Source organism: Eutrema salsugineum, unplaced genomic scaffold (genome assembly GCF_000478725.1).
Source record: "Eutrema salsugineum unplaced genomic scaffold, Eutsalg1_0 scaffold_16, whole genome shotgun sequence".
Classification (NCBI taxonomy): Eukaryota; Viridiplantae; Streptophyta; class Magnoliopsida; order Brassicales; family Brassicaceae; genus Eutrema; species Eutrema salsugineum.
Genome location: NW_006256858.1, coordinates 5,969,635 through 5,990,106, shown reverse-complemented (window position 1 = coordinate 5,990,106; position 20,472 = coordinate 5,969,635). Strand labels below are relative to the sequence as shown.

Sequence of the window (20,472 nt, the reverse complement as noted above, 5' to 3'; positions counted from 1 at the left end):
GCATTGGTGGGTCGAGAGATGGGTTGTACAACTGATCCTTGAGGACATAGAAGGAGACGTTACACTGCTTATCAAGCATGGTGAGGCCTCGGTTAGGCAGTAGAACCTGTGTGCCGTCTCTGTGCATCAGTGTGAAGTTGTAAACCCATCTACCCCCTGACTTGCCTCCAAAGAATCCACTTTTACTTAGGTATTGCTCATCAGTGAGACTCGGGCTTTATGGTGAATCAGGGAATATGAACCCTTGAGCTCTCAAAATCTTGGTGACAATCCAACCGTTCTGAAGCCTCCTTGCTCCTTTCTTCTTTCGGTCGCACCACACATTGTGCCTGTAAGTAAGCATTTGTATCGCAAAGAACGCGCCTAGAGAGGGTACATGTATTGGCCCTTGGAACTCCTTCTTGTTCTTCATTTGAGTGATGAGCGGCTTCAGTCCATGTCCCAACAGCTCGAGCTCGGCCGTATGAATAACACCAGGGTTATAGGTCGAGAAGAATGTAGAGGCGAGAACTCGGTTGGTGTATCTGATCGCAGGGTTCCTGATGCAACTCGTCTTGCTCTTGCCTCCCAAGTAAGGTCCGAAAGCTATTGTTTCCCACAGGGCAGCCAACTCTTCTTTTGGATACACAAACTTGTCAAGCGAGCTTCCGTTCCTTTCAAACCCAAATATCTCATCAAGCTCCTTGAAACTGACCTTGTAGTGCACGCCTTCCATGTCAAACTCAATGTGGCTGAACCCTTTGCCATGTAAACGCTTGGGATCTCTCTTGGGATAGATGACAACCTCCAAAGTGGCAAGAAACTGTTGTGTGATCCCCTCATAAGCAACATCGCTCATCGTGAAGAACTCGGCCAGGCCCATGTTTTGAAAGATGAGGGTAACATCTTCGAGTATCTCGAGCTTCTTCAACAACTCCACATCAGGGAACCGACCTTGAGCCACTCTTATAGAGTTAAAGTGGTCCAAGTACTCCTCAGTAGTTGGGAAATGTTCTTCCTCGGGCTCGGGCTTTGGTTCCTTCTTGGCCTTCTTGCCACAGTTGGCTTCATGGGGGACTATGGCTCTGAGCTCATCCTCGTCGGATCCAACGGCTGCCTGCTTCCCATTCCTTCTTGATTCAGGAGCTTGTGTCGGAGTGAGCTCAGCGTTCCTTGCTCGTTTAGCAGCTGGCTCGCCATCGGGTCTTGTCGAGGTTTTCTTGCTTGTTCCTCCATTGCGTGCCACGGCCACGGCTTTTCCTTTCGTACCCCTCCTCTGGACCTCGTTTTTGTTCGTCTCATGAGTAGGAACAGCTCGGTCGCGGTCATCTGCAAGGCAGATTCTCAAAGAAACCGTTAGAATCAAGTATATCGATAAGCACATGTATCTCAAGATGGCAAGAACAGAGCTTTTTCTCTAACAAGACCAGATTTATAGCTTTTTCAAACATGAAAGAGAGTATCAACAAGCTAGAACAACCGGAGAGAGACAAGATATCTAGTCAGTTCAGCTCAACAACTCGGTTCACCATTTAAGCCGATTCCAAGCGCATTTTCTCAAGAATTTTAAAAACTCAAGAACAAGTGATTTTCAGAGCAAAGACCAGTTTTTCATGTGTTGTCTATCCTGATAGAATTTTTAAAATTGTTCCCAAAGGCCAATATGTTCTAAAAGAATCGATTCCACATTTTACAAACATTTAAGCTCGCAAAGAATGAAGGAAAAAGATGAGTTCTTTAAGATGCAAATACCTTTGGGAATCCAAGATTCAAGCTCAGTGAGATGCGTATGCAGAATAGACAACACCCTAACAAGTCTAGAATGCTTGAAATCACGTGAAATGAATGAGAAATGAGAGAGTTGTGTTCGCGAAATGCAGCGAAAAGAGTGAAGAAGGCAAACTCTGCGTTTTAGCTCGATATGGAGGCTGGTATGGGCTGGAGCGCGCTTTCCAGCTGGCGTTTGGACTGTAGTGGGACTGGTCCCCCCTTCTCCTCCAGCTCCAGCCGTTGACCGCGCCAAAAACCATCTTGACCGGGCGTTCAAATTCAAATTACCGCGCAAAGCCTTCAAATGGCGCGGCATGGGGATGCCATGGGCCGTACGGTCTAGAGTGATTTTTCTTGTGCTAACATGAGCGGCCTCGACTTGTTCCACCCCGAGGGCACCAAGCCGAGTGGTTTGAGCTCATGCTAACGCGTAATTCTCCGTGGCCTTCAAGTCTTTTCCTCAGACCGCGCAAACCTTCTTCTTCGATCTAAGTGTCCCAAGTGTTCTTGTTTTTGAACGTTCTTGAAACTGGGCACCTCGGCACGCTCCACCACGAGGGTATCATGCCGAGGTCACTTGTTTTAACAAAGAACACTTGGTGCTTGGGGGCTTAAACGGGCTGGCCTTGGTGTAAACTAGTCGCGGCCTCGGATCGAGGTTTTTGACCGTTTCAAGAGAACATCGCCCCTCGGTATAATTATACCGAGGTGTTTACACCGTGAGCCTCCCCCACACTTAGTCATTTCACCACAGCTATTCTCAGACACGGCCATGATGAAATTAAGTCAAGGAGTTTAGCTGAGGTTCTCAAGCTTTCACTCGGCAAAAGGTGACCGCGGTATGAATATACCGAGGGTCGATACCGAGGCTATGAATACTCTCTGACTTAAATCATCAGGCCGTGTCTTTTTCAAGCCTTTTCTTACTTTCATCCTCAAGGTTCACTGTCTAACTCCTGAAACACTTAACAAACCCTTCAAAAAGTTTCAAATAAAAAAAAAGAAGATGAAAAACGAAATATGTACAAGGATAAGCTTGGGGTGTCTCCCAAGAGCACTTTGTTTAACGTCTCTAAGTTTGAATTTTCATACCTTTTCAGGCTGATTCCGGTTCAAGAAGAGGAACTGAGGTAGCTCCCTCTCTTGTTTCTGATGCCAAGTAGTGCTTTATCCTCTGACCGTTTACCACAAAACCTTGTCCATCTTTTCCTTTTAACACAACGACTCCATAAGGCCTTACTTCAAGAATTGTGAACGGACCGGACCACCTAGACCTCAGCTTCCCAGGGAATAGCTTAAGTCTTGAGTTGAACAACAGAACTTGGTCCCCTTCTTTGAACTCTCTCTTGTGTATCTTTTTGTCATGGAGCGCCTTGGTCCTTTCCTTGTAGATCTTAGAGCTCTCAAAAGCATCTAAACGGATCTCCTCGAGCTCATGAAGCTGTAAAACCCTCTTCTCTTGTGCGGTCTTGATGTCAAAGTTCAGAAGTTTCACTGCCCACAAGGCTTTGTATTCCAACTCAACCGGTAGATGACAGCTTTTCCCATAGAGCAAGTTAAACGGTGAGGTTCCAATGGGTGTCTTGTATGCGGTTCTGTAAGCCCACAAAGCATCATCAAGTTTCTTGCTCCAATCCTTCCTAGATGAGCTCACCGTTCTTTCCAAAATGGCCTTAATCTGTCGGTTAGAGACCTCCACTTGGCCATTAGTTTGTGGATGATAAGGTGAGGCTACCTTGTGCTTCACTCCATGTTTCTTCAAAAGACTCTCAAGCGTCTTGTTGATGAAATGGCTTCCCCCATCACTGATAACAGCTCTTGGAACTCCAAATCGTGGGAAAATGATGATCTTAAAGAGTTTTACCACCACTTTTGAATCGTTGGTTGGAGATGCGACCGCTTCAACCCATTTACTCACATAGTCCACCGCGACAAGGATATATTGGTTCCCGTATGAGCTTACAAAGGGACCCATGAAGTCAATGCCCCAACAGTCGAAGACCTCTACTTCAAAGATTGGATTTTGGGGCATCTCATTCCTCTTGGATATGTTACCGTGTCTTTGACAAGCTTCACACCTCGAGACTACATCTTGAGCGTCCTTGAACATAGTCGGCCACCAGAAACAGCTTTGTAAAACTTTGGCAACCGTCTTGAATGCACCTAAGTGACCACCATACGATGAAGCGTGGCATTCTTGTAGCACCGGATGGATCTCTTCTTCGGCCAAGCATCGCCTATAGAGATGGTCCTTGTTAAGCACGTAAAGGTACGGCTCGTCCCAATGATATCTCATTACATCTCTAAAGAACTTCTTCCTCTGATAAGTATCAAGATCCGGTGGCTCTAAACCGCAAGACAAGTAGTTCACAAGATCCGCGAACCATGGGAGGCTTCTTTACTTGATCGTGTTGGCTTCCTCCACTTCTAAGTAAGACCGGGCTAACATGAGATGTTCCTCGGGTAAAGCATCATCTATAGGGACCTGTTCTTCAATCCTCAGCCTTGAGAGGTGATCTGCGGCCCCGTTTTCAATTCCTTTCTTGTCGAGTATCTCCATGTCAAACTCTTGGAGCAATAGGACCCATCTCAACAGCCTTGGCTTAGCGTCCTTCTTAGACATCAGATACCTCAAGGCCGCATGATCCGTGTAAACCGTGACCTTTGATCCCACTAGATAACTCCTGAATTTGTCAAATGCAAACACAATGGCAAGCATTTCCTTCTCGGTGGTGGCATACTTTTCTTGAGTCGAGTCCAAGGTGCAGCTTGCATAGTAGATCACATGGAGCTTTTTATCTTTCTTCTGCCCCAAGACAGCCCCCACGGCATAGTCAGATGCATCAGTCATCACTTCGAATGGTAAAGACCAATCGGGAGCTTGTACAATCGGTGCACTGATCAAAGCCTCCTTGATTCTCTTAAACGCTTCCTCACATTCTTCATCAAAGATAAACTCCACCTCTTTACACAATAGCCTCGTCAAGGGTCTAGCTATCTTGGAGAAATCTTTAATGAACCGCCTATAGAACCCTGCGTGCCCAAGGAAGCTTCTTATTCCTGTTACAGAATTCGGAGCTTGTAGGTTCACCATCACCTCGATCTTAGCCTTGTCCACCTCAATACCCTTCTCTGATACCTTGTGTCCCAAGACAATGCCTTCTTGGACCGTGAAATGGCACTTCTCCCAGTTCAAGACAAGCCTATGCTCCTCACATCGCTTTAGAACCTGAGATAGATTAGCAAGACATTCGGAGAAAGAGGAGCCGTATACGGAGAAATCATCCATAAACACCTCAACTTTCTCTTCAATTAGATCAGAGAAAATGTGCATCATACATCTTTGAAAAGTGGCCCGGTGCCTTACACAAACCGAAAGGCATTCTCCTATAAGCATAAGTGCCATAAGGGCAAGTAAATGTCGTTTTCTCTTGATCTCGGGGGTCTATAGGTATTTGAAAGAACCCCGAGTATCCATCAAGAAAACAAAAATAAGGATGATTAACTAGCCGTTCAAGCATTTGATCAATGAATGGTAAAGGAAAATGATCTTTTCTTGATGCAGAATTCAGTTTCCTATAATCAATGCACATGCGATGGCCGGTTATAGTTCTTTGGGCTATGAGTTCATCCTTATCGTTTTTCACCACCGTGATCCCACCTTTCTTGGGCACAACGTGTACAGGAGATACCCACCGAGAGTCAGAGATTGGATATATTATCCCTGCCTCAAGGAGCTTAAGTATCTCTTTCTTAACTACCTCTTTAAGGTTCGGGTTAAGGCGACGTTGGTGCTCAATAGAGGACATGGCTTGGTCCTCTAGGTGGATCCTGTGAGTGCATATATCAGGAGAGATTCCTCTAATGTCAGCCAAGGAATACCATATGGCTCTCCTGAATTTTCTTATTTCATTAAGCAATGCACGTTCTTCATGTTCAAGCAAGCTATCGTTTATGATCACTGGAAAAGTGGAGTTTAGACCCAAGAACGCGTACCTGAGCCCTGTTGGTAGAGGCTTGAGCTCAACAGGGGGTGCGTCAGCCTCATTCCAATCGGCATCAAAGCTGCATTGGCCCGGAACAGCTTCCTCGGCCTTTTCCTTGTTCTCGCGCGGTTTACCATCGGCCTCGGCATAAGCTGTCACGGCCATGATATCCCGAGGTGTTTCCTCTGTTCCCTTGGATCCCTCGTTGTCTAATATGTCGAGGCCACTCTTCCTGAGCTCCAAAAACCTCGCCTCAGCTCCAACTTCCCTCGGTTGGTCCAAAAGACGCTTGTACACCTCGCTTTCCTCGTTCAAGTACCCGTGCTCGCTTTGTTCCCGTGTCAAGACCACTTGTAATGGGTCTTCTGCGTTTAACTCTTCTAGGAGCTCATCAGCTAGCTCCTCCATTACCTCCACATAGAAAACCTGACCTCCAATGGTCGGTTTCTTCATCATTTCCTTCACGTTGAACTTCATAGTCCCGGAACCGATGTGTAGTTCGATCATGCCCCCTCTCACATCGATTATGGCTCCTGCGGTCGCCAAGAACGGTCGGCCCAAGATAATAGGGTCTAATGGTTCCTCGTCCATCTCAAGAACTATGAAGTCCGTGGGGATTTCTATCTCACCGATTCTCAAAGGTAAATCTTCAAGCAACCCCACCGGTAATCGGACCGATCTATCAGCTAATACAAGAGAGATCTTGGCCGACTTGTAGCTTTTGTATCCCAATCTCTTGGCCACTGTGTAAGGCATCAAGCTCACAGAAGCTCCTAGATCACACAAGCAGTTTGAGAACTTCAAGTGACCTAAAGCACACGGTAAAGTAAAGCTGCCCGGATCGGATAGCTTCCTTGGTATAGATCTTCTTTGTATTATGGCGCTGCACTCATGGTTCAGTATTACCATACCCTGGAGCTCCTTTGTCTTGTTGAGAATTGCGTCCTTTAGAAACTTTCCAAGCTGAGGTATAGCTAAGAAAGCATCTATGATGGGTAAGGTAAGTTGCGTGTTCTCCAAGTGTTTCTCAAAGACCGCCTTGGCCTTGTCTAAGATTTTCTTTTTGAAACGCCCTGGGAATGGTATCTTGGGTTGGTAAGGTGGTGGTGGAACGTATGGCTTTTCAAGCTCAATTGTCTTTTCCACCTCTTTTCCTTTGCCCTTGATCGGTTCCTTCTCAAAAACCGCTTCTTTACACGCATCATCTGAGGCTGACTCCCCCTCTAATTGCTCATTGGCCTCAATGAGCTTTGTCTTAGGCGTTGGAGCTTGTAATTCTTTACCACTCCTTAATGTGATGGCGTTCACATACTCCTTGGGGTTCGGCTCCGGTTTACCTGGTAAAGCCGGACCTCTTGATGATGTAGAGGCTTGATTCTGCTTAAGCTCTCTGATATCTTGCTGCATTCTCGTGTGCTGGCTTTCCACTCTCTGCTGACCCTGTAACAGTTGCTGTAAAATCCCACAGACATCTGTTCCCATCTGATTCTGACCCGATCCCTGAATCTGTTGCTGATTACTCATCGGCTGCGGATTGAACCCTGGTGGAAACTTGTGTTGCTGCGGTTGGCTGGTGAAGTTGTTACCCTGAGCCGCTTGATTCTGCTGAGTGTAGCCTTGCTGTGGCTCACTAAACTGTTGCTTGGGCTGGAAGGTATTCTGAAAGGGAGCTTTTTGAGCATAGCTTTGTTGTTGTTGAGCAGGGTACACTTGGTCTTGAGGGTTAGCTACATTCGGATTTCTGTATGAGAGGTTTGGGTTACTGTTGTAGTTGTTAAACCGCTGATACCTCTGCTGATTCCCTATGTAATTCAGCTCCTCTTGAGTTAGACCATCTTCATTAACATTGTCAAAACTTGGCCCTTGCTCATCAAACTTGCCTACAAAGTGTATTGGCTTTTGAGTCGCCATTAAAACCTTGTCAAGCTTGCTCTGAAGCTCTCTTATATCCTTTTTCATATGATGTTCATCACTAGATCCCCCTGTACGGTTTGCCCTATCAAAATCCTTTCCATACGTGTCATTAGACATGGCTAGGTTCTCGACTAGTTCCATTGCGGCATTGATTTCTTTCCTAAGAAAATTTCCATTTGAGGCTGTATCGAGTTGGTTTCTAATCTTGGGGAGTGCACCTCGGTATAAAGTACTCAAGAGGGATGCCTCTGAGAAGCCGTGGTGTGGGCATTGGTTAGTATAGCTTCTAAACCGTTCCCAAGCCTCACTAAAGCTCTCATTGTTGTGCTGCGTGAAACTTGAGATCTGATTCCGGAGCTTAGCCGTGCGTGATGTGGAAAAGAACTTTGATAAGAACGCCTGTTTACACTGCTCCCATGTTTGTATAGAACCCCTCGGGAGGTTCTTTTCCCACTGGTGAGCTTTATCACCGAGGCTGAATGGGAACAAACGTAGCTTGAAGCTATCTTCTGAAACGCCATTGATCTTGGTTAAGTCGCAAACTCGATCAAACTGATCTAGATGCTCAAGAGGGTCTTCTCCGGCTAGACCATGAAATTTTGAGTTCTGCACAATATTGAGCAGGGAAGCTTTAACTTCAAAGTTGTTATTCTGAACTGGTGGAGCTTGAATCCCGGCTCGGTATTGGTGCACATTAGCTCGGTCGTTCTCTCCAACAAAGACCGGAGGAGGTTGTCTCTGAACTTGTGGCGGTGGCGGATGAACATGTTGGGCTTGTTGCTCGTTCCTATTAGCTTGTTGTTGGTTTTGCTGAGCAAGCCTCTCGTTTCTTTGAGCCTGTTGTTGGTTAACATAGGCTTGTTGTTCATTTCTTCCCGCCTGCGCCTGATTAGCCTGAGCCTGGTGCTCGGCTTCTTGAGCCTGTTGCTCGATCCTTTGCTGTTCTGCCATTCCAAGTCTTTCAAAGTGTCGTTCTCTCTCGCGAGCACGCCTCTCAATCGTGTTGATGTTATTGTCATATGGTAAAGGCGGTTCTGTGCTACGAGACCTGGTTTTCATGCACCTGAAATCAAAACAAGAACTTGAAAAAGAGTTAGTAAAACAAAAGAAAGTAAAGTCTTGATCTTAAGAACAAATAAGAGAATAATGCTCCCACAAGTTGGCAACGGCGCCAATTGATAACTAAGAGTTTTCACCCTTTAAAGAGGTTATCAATTCCCTTGTCCTTGTAGTACAAAGGGTTATCAAACCAAACTTGTAGTGGAGACACTATCTATGTCATTTGTCATCTTAAGTCAAGAGAGAATAGTAAAGGTTTTTAGCTAGACTAAGTAACAAGCAAATGAGCATAAAAGTAAAACAAATGATGAGATTTAAACTAAGTGAAGATGCAAATAACAAGCAAATGATTCGGATGATGATAATATATGATAAAGGCAGAAGCTTTAGACAGGATACTTGACTCGGGTGCTTCCAAGCTAAACTAATGGGTTAATGAATCATTTTATCAAGCGATTTCATTTAACTTTGAACTCAAGGCATGTTAATCTTCTCAAGAAAGTATTAAACATCTAAATTGATCCTCTTTCATACCAAAATCCCTTTTGAGAAGCATGAATCAGTCAGCAATAAGATTCAGTTCAAAAAATGTCATTTAAGAGAACAAACTATCACTCTCGCGATGAAAGACTCTTAAACCCTTAACCGAGTGGTTCAGACATTTCTACAAACACTTTTGATGCGAGATATGTCTCAGATCTGAACCTCAAGTGATGTGCTTGGATCCAGCCTAGAGATCTCGTGATAACTAAGGTTTTTAAGCCTTAGTTGGGTTATCAATCCCCTTGTCAAAGTAGTATAAGGGGTGTCAATCCATATGTGTGGTAGTTAGGCACTAGTTTATGTGATAGGTTCTTAAGTCAAGTAATCAAAGATGAGTTTTGTGAAACCAGCAACAAGAAAGCATAAAACAAGAAACAAACAAGCTATGATTAATGAACTAAGCAAGCAAACAAAACAAGATGATGGTGATTAAGCAAATGATAAAAGCTAAACCTCTAGATGTGATCATTGATTAGGGTGCTTTAGATATTGAATCATGATGCTAAGAACATAATGCAACACTTGCTACTCTTTAGTCTAGGCTTCTTAATCAGATTAATTCATTCCCATGACAATAATCCCTTTGCAAATCACTTAATCAAGTCTAACAACCATTAGATATAATCAAGCAATCAGCAAGCATAATGCATCAAGCCTAATAAGTGACCAAACAATCTCTCAACCAAGAAGACTGAATCTTATACAGAAAGACATAACAAGCAATCACATGATCTCAAACATTTCAACTTAGAACTCTAATCTAGACTAATCCTCTCATGAAGGCATTAATCTCTACACTAATCCACTTTCAAACCAAATCATCATTTGTGAAATATGAATCAATGAGCATTAAGAAACAGTTCTAATATGTCATTCATGCATTTAACAAATCATTCCCATGATGAAAAAGGCATAAACCCTTAAGTTAGCTCATTCAGGCATTTCATCAAACACTTTTGGTGCATGAAATGCCTATGAACCCAGATTTCACTTTCCCAAGGAAATCTGGCATTGGGAGCAACTAACTAAGGAAATGGAATGAGAATCTAAACCCTAAACATCACCAATCAAACATCTAAGCACCCTAATCTACACACCTAGAAGTTTAAAAGATGACTACTCACTAATCATGAAGAACACATCTAATCTTTTGCAAGAGATGATGTTAATCATGATTAGAAGTAGAAATGAGGTGATGAGATGATAAGAAACAGACTTGGAATGATCAAATCCCTTCAGATATCTCTTAATCAAAAACGTTTTTACACTAAAAAGGAAAGAAAACTAGAGAGAAAACTAAGTAGAAGATAACATGTCTAGGGTTTTTCTCCAAAAAGCTATATATACTAAGTGCTAATGAACCGGGTCAGCCCGGAACAAACCGGGTACTGACCCGGCTCAGTTGGGTCAAGTGGAAATCCTGCGGGTCAGTCCAGTATGTCCCAGGTCGCACACCTAAGTCGCAGTAGATGGAGACTTGTCTTGTGAAGCCTGAATCGCCTTGTCTTAGCCGCACGCCTAAGTAGGAGTGTTTTGCGAGTGTTGCTGCGGCTTGGTCCCCTTCCTCTCCAACTCGCAGGGCTAAGGCGGTTTCTGGGGAATGTACAAACTGTGCGGGTTGGTCTCTATTGCACCTAGGTCGCAGGCTCAAGTCGGAGTGATTTGCGAGTGTTGCTGCGGCTTGGTCTCCTTCCTCTCCAACTCGCAGCATCCAGAGCAGCTTAGACCACTTCGCATTCCGGAGAGTGTAACTCCTATGAGACTTGTCCGAATTGAATGATTTCGGTTGCAGAAGACAGAGGACTCATTTATCTCCAACTTTTGTGAAGAAAGCTTCGGTGCTTGGGAAGTGTAAGGCTTCCTGGAGGGCACATCTTTGCAGTGCATGTACACGACCAGATAGAGGCGTCTAGACATGTGTCCATTCCGGAGACTGTATCTTTCTGCTCATAGATCCGAATTGAATGCTCTTGGACGTTCTGGAAAGAAGGCTCAAATGTCTATGGTTCTCATGAAGGACCCGGAAACTAAATCGGCCTGGAAGTGCACCGTCCTTCGCATCCTTTAGAACTGATCTGCTCGGTCCGGAATACCTGCGAGACTGGGGTTCCTTCCGACAAGCTTATCTCTCTGCTCACGCGTCCGAATTCCACGATTCCACTTGCTATGAGACCGTGCTCCAATGCTCTCCAACTTCTATGAAGGACCCGCCATCTGAATCGGACCGGAAGGCTCCCCGGACAGGCGATTTCTGAGACACGTTCATACCCGGAGATTTTGGCCGATGCACTTCATTCGCGGTACGTGTTTTGGTCGACAAAGTTCACCCGCGGTACATGGAAATGGCCGGTAAAACCTTCCTGGCCAGCGAGAATGGCCGATAATCTCCCAGGACCCAATTTTCCACTTTTTTCAAGCTTTGCTCACCATTCCACCTCCTGGATTCATCTTTTCAGCTCCATATTCACCTGATAGACACTCAAAACATGCAATAGACTCATTGGGACTTAATGCATCTCCTAAGTTCTAAAACAAACCCTAAGGACCTAAAATGCATGAAATAAAACATGATTTGGAATGATTTATGCAACCTAAATGATGCAAATTATGAACATATCATCTCGTCGGTTAAAGAATGAAACATGCAAGACTAGACACCTAAACCCATTAATCTATCTTGAAAGCACCCTAATCTACCTATCTAAAGCCGCTTAAACGACTACTCACTGATCATAACGAGCTCACTAAGTCTTTTGCAAGATGTGTAGCTAGTCATGATAAGGAGTTTGATGCTGGATGATAAAAGAAATGAAGAAAGAACAAGATTCTGATGCAAAAACGAGATATCGGATTAGATTAATCAAGTTTCACAAAAGAGGCAAGTTCTTAGAGCTAAAAACAGATAAGAGATAAGATGATTAGGTTTTTGGTCCTAAAATGTATTTATAGCAAAGGGAAAGTGTCGCGGGTCAGCCCGGAACAAACCGGGTACTGAGCCGCCTTCTTGGGTTGATGGGTGAGTGCCACGGTGTATCGGAGTGTGAAGCCGAGGTCTTCATGTCGAGGAGTGCACGTGAGTCAGGATCCAAATGAAGATCTCGTGAAGAACACGTCAAGAACATGCATGAACCCTAGTCTTCGATCCATCTTCACTTTTGTGTTCTTGAGCCGTCTTGTTCTTGATTCTGGGTTTGTGACAAGGGACCTCGGGATAAAATGCCGAGGGGCTTGGTAGTCGAGGGGTTTGGGAGAACAGAGTCCGGCATGCACGCCGAGGTCATTACACCGAGGTGCACGTTCAACACTTAGTCGTTTCCAGCTTCACTTCTTACGTGTGCATGCCTTGATCCCAACATGCCGAGGCATCAGCACGAGGTCTAGTCCAGAATACTCCCAAGATATGAGCCTTGACTTGTACGATGTCGAGGTAATGATGCCGAGCCCTGAGAAAACACTTAGCGTGTATCGCAACTCATTTGGGCTCGTATCGACCATATTGCCTTCCGGAAACAGTAACTTTCAACACACGACTCCAGTAACTCTGAAACCAGTTCCATAGTCAAGATGACTCAATAAGATCGAACTTTGGTGAAGGAACCGTCGGAGCTTGGGAAGTGGAAGGCTTCCTGGATTTCACATCTTTGCACCGCATCGGATTCACCGGAAAATAAGCTTTTGAACCAATGTGAACTCCGGAGACCTTATCTTTTGAACCACTGCTCCGAACTGAGCTATTCCAACTGTTCTGAGAATTTCCTTCACAGATCTCAAGCTTTGATGAAGACCGGGCAGGCTAGTTCGGTCCGGAAAGGCTCCGTCCACCGTGATCTTTGGAATCCGCCGTTTGGTTCTCGGATGCGCGTAATGCTGGTGCATCTTCCGGAAGCTGTATCTTTCTCCTCACTGGTCCGAATTTTATGATTCCAACTGCTCTGGGATCTTTGCTTGATTATCTCCAACTTTTATGAAGACCCCGCCAACTGATTCGGACCGGAAGGTTCCCCGGATTGCTGATATTTGAAATGCGCGGGCAAAGACAGGTTTTGGTCGAGAAAAGCTTCCCGCGGTAAGGAAAATGACTGAGGGCTATGTACCGCGGTAAGCTTTTTAGCCGTAAAATTCTTCTCGCCTCAGCCAAAACTTAACCCGTGGTATTTTGCACCCGATACTCGTCTTTGGTCGATTTTCGTCGATCGGTAAGGGTTTTGGCCGGTAATGAGCGTTCGGTAAGCTTTTTGACCGAGGTTTCTGTCCAGCCGGTACGAGTTTTGGCCGAGAAATTCCTCCAAGCGGTTTTCACCATTTTTGATCCTTTTCTTCACCGTTTTCTTCTCTGCTCCTCTTCTTAAGCTCCATATGACTTCCAAAGCACCTGATTAAGACTTCAAAACATGCAAAACTCTTTGGGACCTAATGCAAGCCCTAAATCCTATTTTGACGCCTAAAGACTCAATTTACATGGGAAAACACATGATGAGGACTCTAAAATGCACTCTAAATATATACATTCAGGACTCCTTTATCCTTTTTATTACTCTATGTTGATCTTGAATGGCTAGTTCATCTTTATCTAGTTCCCCACCTTAACCAATCCTCTTTCAAACCACATGCACTCTTGTTTTCTATTGTCTTATATGCAGATATGTGTAAAAACGTTGGAGAGAAAGAGGAACGACGCAGTTTTCAGTCACCAAAGACAGAGACCTGCGATTAGCCAGAAAAGCTCCCAGAAGGATTCAACACAAGAGGAAGCTCAGTTTGCCTTAGAAAAATCTCAAATTTTGGTACAATCTCGTCCTCTAGTCTCTCTCTCTTTAAAAGGCATTTCCTTTCCAAAAAAAAAAAAAGATTCCGAAAATAAGAAAGGAAAGGAAATAAAAGCCTTAAATAGCATAGCGAGGTCGAATTTTAAGTCCAAAGGCAACTGAAGGTCGAATTTTAAGTCCAAAGGCAACTGGAGTTCGATTTTTATGGAGTTTTGGAGATCATTTTCTGATTCCCGGAAAAAATCTAAGTCTGGGGGAATAGCTGTTTACAAGAAAGGATGCAACAACATTGGGCAAGAAGAAGTGACTGAAAATTGCGGTCATCAACAGGTCCTTATCTCTCTTGCGGTTTTGCATATTGTCTTGCATCCTCCAGATTCATCAGGTAACCCGAAACACTTTAACTCCACCACTTAAACAGCCCTTTAATGTCGTCTACCCTGGATGATGTCTTTAATGAGAATTCACTATTGCATTTAATGAATGTAGAGAGCTAGTTGACTTGAATCAAGATTTAGATTGTTCAAGTTTTGCATGACGGAAAAAGTGGACTAGTATCTTTTGTGTATTGGTGAGAATTTTCTAGACTAAGTTGTGGATTGATGCACGATCTTTGGTCCTAATTTAGGAGTTCATGTCTCTGAGATTTGTGCATTTCCTATTTTTGTTTTCACTTAACCAGTTTAGACTTTTGCTTTGTTTGAGTACAAACAAAGGTTTAAGTCTGGAGGAGTTGATAACACCGTATTTTGACCACTTTACAAACAAAAGTTTAAGTCTGGGGGAGTTGATAACACCGTATTTTGACCACTTTTATGGATCCTTTTGAAATATTTTTTCTATGTTTTTAATTTCTTTCAAGTACTTTTATTATATTTTTCTAGTATTTGTAGTTCCAAGACTCTTTTCAGCAAACTTAAGAAAAAGCTTAACAAAATGGATAGAAGACCAGATTTTCAGCTCAGAGTCAAACCGTCAGAAGTTCACCCCCGATTGAAGGCCTTCTCACCGTCTGATCCAGCTAAAATTTGGAGATCTCAAAGATGGAAGTATCAGCTTTCCAGCACACTTTACAGCTTGGCAATCCAACGGTTCAATCAAAAGATACGCGAAGAGCAAGATGTCCCATAAACCAGCCGGAAAGCGTTTCCACGCGCGGCCAACAACCCATTCCTCGCGGTCACAAGCTCCCCGACCGTGGCCAGTCATCCATTCCCCGCGGTCACGTACATTCTGACCGCGGCCAGCCAACTCCGAGTTCGGAGGCCCATTTCTGAAGCCCGTATCATTTTCCCAGCCTCAATTTCGGAACCCTAGACACCAGAGAGTATTGGATACTATAAATACATATCATTTAGGTCGTTTTTAGGAGAGGAAGAAGAGAGACGAAATACTTTACAGAAATTTTACTTTAAGGTTTGTTTTTAGGTTTTAGGGCGAGAGAGATCTATTTCTTGAACCCTTGTTCTTTCTTTTTCAATTTCGGTTTCTGTTCTACTTTTTAATACTATGTTTTTGATTTTGTTTATCATGTCTGAGTAGTTTTATTGTTGGGTCTAAGGGATTTTCGATGGGGATACTTATGTTCGATGAGGATTCCATGAGCTATTGAGCCGAATCTTAGAACTTTTTCTTCTGATTCGTTTTTACTGCATGAGAGTAGCGTCATGAACTATAATCTGATCCAGATGCTTGGTGACACGAAAGTGTTCATCCGATGTCAGATCTAGTTTGGGAGAGCAAAACAAATGTAGGAGTGGAAACCTACCTATGGGCGATTTTTGAATGCTGACGAGTCTTAAACATAATGCATCTTTTCTCTTCCAAGGCCAGAGTGGAAACCTACTGGTCAGGGTTGAGAGAGATAGTTGTCTATGATCACGACAATGGCGTATTCATACGTCCGTGACTCCAGTTCAAAAATTTTAAGCTAAGATCTTTTCAAATTTACTATCTAGGAATGTTTTGAATCGTTCATACCCCTGAGAAAACATCCCTGAACCCCAGCGCCTTCTTTTCTATAGATTTACACCGATTTTCATTCAGACTTTAGTCTAGTATCTTTACTCTTTCAATTGATTTTCATTTAAGCAATTAGGTTTAGCCGTTTTTTTTGTTTTTAGTCGTTTTCGTTAAGTTTAGTTATTAGGTCATTTTAATGCCCGTATTTTCCTGTTAAGATTAGTTTTTACATTTTAAAGACACCACCAAAACCCTCACAAAAATCGCTTGGTTCTAGACTTCCTTACTTTATATTTCTTTTAAAGGCTTTTGCAGGAAAGATCCACCTTCCCTGTGGATTTGATCCCTAAGTACTACAATCGATCAGCTGTGCACTTGCGGCTATTGATTTCATTTAGGGTAAAACTTGACAACCCTCGACACGACCACATCAAGTCACTACCATCTACGAGCAGCGATCCAAATCCTCACCAGTGAGTCTATCTCTTGGGTTAATGTTCCTACAGATTTGAATACCTGTCGATGCAATCTATTGCTCCCCTCTGACCAGATTGCATATATTGTTGATTACCAGACAATTAGGAGCAGTTTTCTCGGTAATTTTGAAGCCGTGAAGCTTCTCAATTGAACCAGTATTGAGTTCCAGTCGCGAGGGGATGCAAAATTGCATCGAGATGAGAGATTCCTCCAGATTTCCCAAGTGAAACTGCATTCAAAGTATAAATGGGAACGAGATTCTACCTGGCTGTTGCATGGAGGCATCTAGGATCTGTATGAAGGCCCCATTGAATTAATCTGTCACGAGTTGGGTTTTGATTCAAAACCATCAGCCAAACAAGAAAGTTGAATACCTTTAGAAATCTCTTAGTAAGTTGTAGATAACATTTGTTGAGTAGACAAAGAATTTAACATTGTCAGGCCACCACTCATAGTAATCTAGCGCTTCAGTTAGAGATAAAGTAGAGAGAAATGACTGGACTCTAACATGAGAATCTGATCGTGCAGCTGGCATCACTCAATTTCCATTTTTCCAAAGCTCTGCCAATGTTGTGGTTTATGGAATACCCATACAGACAGGTCTTTCCTAAGACAGGTACCTCTTTATGTTCCCAAAAGGAGACCAATTACTCGACCAGAAGTAACATTGTTCTCCATTCCATAGTTTTTGCTTGATCTAGGAAAAGCAATATCTATTATATAAAAATTGAGTTGTGTCTCACAATCATGACACATCAACATCTACCATTTTGACACATCAGCATTGATAAAATCATAATAATATCAAGTTTTTCTTCTTAAAAATGACATTTGCAGTTCTCAAAAATTCTTAGTCAACAGAGAACCATTAAAATTTCACTCTTCCAACTGCGATTCTTTATTTAATACACCTCTTTAAATTATGTTACTTATATTCTCTCTTTTAAGAAGACATATTTTGTACTCTTTCTTTTTTTCTTTAAAACTCCATACTTTATTTATCTAATCTCTTCTCACTTACAGAAATATTTTTATAAGCAAGATTACATATGGCATGTGAGTAACTGAAACCTGTGTGAAGCAAGTAATGTGATTGTAGAGAAAAGAAGAAAGGTAAATCGATGATGAATTCCTCTACCTTTGAATGAAGCTGAACCATGTCGATGGAAAAACACTCTGCTGAGTTTTGATTGGATCTTGAGGATGATGAGAGTTTGAGAAGGGCTGCTCTGTCCATGCCCGCCAACTTGCTTCGTAGAATATGGCAGATCTGCTTTACCTGTGATAAGTGTCTTCCGCAAATTAATATTCTCATAGGGTTTCATTCCACTATCTCTACCTCGGTAAATTATATTTTCAAATTCCAATATTTATATACTACTTTTTTTTGAATAAAATGTTAAATTATATTCAAGAAAAAAAAATAAACTGTTAACGTTATTTGAAAAACTCTTAAAAAGAAACCATTTTGTTATGGGTTTCTTCTTGCATCGAACCAAATACACAGCCCTTCTTCGTACACCCCCCCCCCCCTTGCCTTTGAGTTGAAGAGTACTCAGCCTGTTCCTCATTACAATATCGAAATTCTTGATGAGAATGCCTGGTGGAGTTGGTTTTTCTCCATGTCTTCTGCTATTCCTCTCGCACCAGATCGCATGAACCGTTACTTGAAATATGTATCGGATGATGAAAGTTCTAGTTTTATCATATGGCCGATTTGTTATGCTTTCAATCACTTCCATCCAAAGGTTTGTAAAACCAGTTCCCTTGATCCCATCCACCAGGTCTTTCCACACATTTTTTGTATATGAGCATGCAAAGAATAAATGTTCTCTGCTTTCAAATGGTTCGTCGCAGAAAGAACATCCTGTAGACGCCGAGATATTCCATTTCGCCATTCTCGTCCCAGTTGAGATCCTGTATTTTTCAGCTAGCCATGCAACAAACGAGTATTTTGGAGTGGCTCCCGAAAACTGGATACCGCGAGTGGGTTCCCAAAGGGGTCCTGTTGATCGCAGAATATTTCAATACTTACTAAGTAGTAGAAAAAGTGATATTCGTTTTTTTGAAGGCTGATAATAAAAGAATGGGGAGATCATTACTTAATCGCCACAAAAAACAATTCTAGGCGATCATGGAGAAAACTGATTGATGTGTGAGCCAAAACTCGCACAACCAAAGATTTGTAAGAAAAAACTAAGGGATCCGAAATTTCTAGGGTAATCGCAAGAACAGTAAGATCAAAGAAGATTTTTATTGCTGTGAAAGTGTTTAGGTATTGTTGCTTAGGGTTTCCAAAGTTACCGAATGAATTGCATACATTGTCTATTTATACTAACTTTCTAATCCGCCTAGCCGAGAATCTTGGGAGAGATTTTAGGAACATTTCCTTATCGCTTTATGCGGCCACCGCCTCAAGGCAACGCCTAGGGTTTTTATGGGCTTTCTCCCTTCAAGACTTCGGTTCGGTCCATGTCGAAAGGTAACGGCTCGGCCCACTCTACTTCTTGCACGGCTCGGCCCATCTTCATTGGTGTACGGCTCGGCCCATCTTCTCTCATACGCGGCTCGCCCATTTCCTCCTCACGGTTCGGCCCACTTGAGTTTGGTTTACTCCTCTCACGGCTCGGCCCATCTATCTTTTTCCACGGCTCGGCCCGCTCGTCTTGGTGAGCACAGCTCGGCCCACTTGTTTCATGGGTCGGCTCGGTTCGTATCTGGCGGGCAGCTGTTCCTTCTTGCCTAATTGGTTTTCTCCGGTACTTGGTCATTTTCGAGATGGTATTATCTTATTGGGGTGAAACCGACCCCAACAGTTAGCCCCCCAGCTCGTCGGTTTCGGATACAAGAGTGACGAGGTTCATTGCTCCTAGCCATGGGATAAAATATCGAGTTAAACCGTCGCAGAACAATTCCAGGTGAGGCGTTTTGGGAATAAAAATGCCAAGCCGTTCTTTGACGACGCATACAAGCGAGCTGTCTTCGGCGAGGCTGTTCGAAGGAAATTTCCGAGCCGTTAAGAGATGAGGTTACTTTGACAAAAATAGCACCGAGCTGTTTTCAACGACGTGGTGTTTATGTAGTGCCGAGCTATGTATAGCGACGAGGCGTGTCAAGATAAGAGATAATGCCGAGCCGTTTTGTTAACGACGAGGCGTGGCGCAATCTGTGCTGCTTGATGAGATATCTTTAGGAAAAGGATTGTACGCGAGGCGATTTGCGAAAGTTATGCCGGGGCGAATAAACGACGAGGCGTTTTGTAAAAGTAATTCCGAGCCAAATAAACGACGAGGCGTTTTGTAAAAGTTATGCCGAGCCGAATAAACGACGAGGCGTTTTGTGAAAGTTATGCCGAGCCGAATAAACGATGAGGCGTTTTGTAAAAGTTATGCTGAGCCGAATAAACGACAAGGCGTTTTGTGAAAGTTATGCCGAGCCGAATAAACGACGAGGCGTTTTGTGAAAGTTATGCCGAGCAGAATAAACGACGAGGCGTTTTTTTCTAAGAAGATTGCCGAGCCGTTTCGCGTTAACGATAACGACGAGGCGTTCTTATGAAATTGTCGAGCCGTATCGACAAAGCATGGTTCGGCTCACACAGCTTGATAAGATATTCTCAGATAACCATAGCTGTGTCATGTGCTCGGTTTATCTGGATAGAGCGGCTGTTAGTTCTTTCCAAGGCATCTTGAGTGTTGGCGTGTATGACGGACGCGCCAAGAGGTTACGCATTCGCCGCGGACTTCATGCGCCCCCACTGAACACCTTTGCGCCATCCCGAGGTCCACGCGGACTTCACGCGCTTTGGTTTTCCTATAAATAGGTGAGCTCCTTCGTTCCTTCTCATAATCTTCAGATCCATTCGTTTTCACTAAAAGGTAGCTCTCCCTTCTCTCTTCTTTCTCTCTCTAGTTTATTTATTTTCCGGCTAGGGTTCCGAGGTTTCCGCTGCCTCAGATCTTTTTCCGATGAAAGTTGGCCGCGTAGAATTGTATTTTCCGTTCCAGCTGTAAATC

At 43.5% G+C, this 20,472-nt stretch overlaps 1 non-coding gene across 1 annotated transcript; it reads left to right on the top strand.

Moving 5' to 3' along the window:
* Positions 1–7,902: 7,902 nt before the first annotated feature.
* On the top strand, positions 7,903–8,009 carry LOC112087932. Its single transcript, XR_002900337.1, has one exon. It is a non-coding gene; the product is annotated as a small nucleolar RNA R71 (small nucleolar RNA).
* The last annotated feature ends 12,463 nt before the right edge of the window (positions 8,010–20,472 follow it).